Source organism: Arachis ipaensis, chromosome B10 (assembly GCF_059453495.1).
Source record: "Arachis ipaensis isolate K30076 ecotype BB chromosome B10, ASM5945349v1, whole genome shotgun sequence".
NCBI lineage: Eukaryota > Viridiplantae > Streptophyta > Magnoliopsida > Fabales > Fabaceae > Arachis > Arachis ipaensis.
The window spans coordinates 54,455,630-54,456,025 of NC_142435.1; the positions used below are offsets into that span (position 1 = coordinate 54,455,630).

The following is a 396-nucleotide window of genomic DNA, read 5'->3' on the forward strand; positions in this document are numbered from 1 at the left end:
AGGCTGAGAGCTGAGGTGCAAACCTTCAGGCAGCAAGATGGTGAGACTCTATATGAAGCATGGGAGAGGTTTAAGGACCTGACAAGAAGTTGTCCACCAGATATGTTCAACGAATAGGTGCAGCTGCACATTTTCTATGAAGGTCTTTCTTATAAATCAAAGAAGGCAGTAGACCACTCATCAGGGGGATCTCTGAACGAGAAGAAGACCATTGAAGAAGCCATAGATGTCATTGAGACTGTAGCAGAGAATGACTATTTCTATGCTTTTGAAAGAGGCAACACTAGAGGAGTGATGGAGCTAAACAATGTGGATGCACTGCTGGCCCAAAACAAGCTTATCACCAAGCAGCTGGCTGACCTCACCAAGAAGATGGAGAGGAACCAAGTAGCAGCA

General features: G+C 45.5%; 1 non-coding gene across 1 annotated transcript; it reads right to left on the minus strand.

Moving 5' to 3' along the window:
* On the minus strand, positions 1-107 carry LOC148580090 (small nucleolar RNA R71). The gene has a single exon (XR_015896917.1). It is a non-coding gene; the product is annotated as a small nucleolar RNA R71 (small nucleolar RNA).
* Between the last annotated feature and the right edge of the window lie 289 nt (positions 108-396).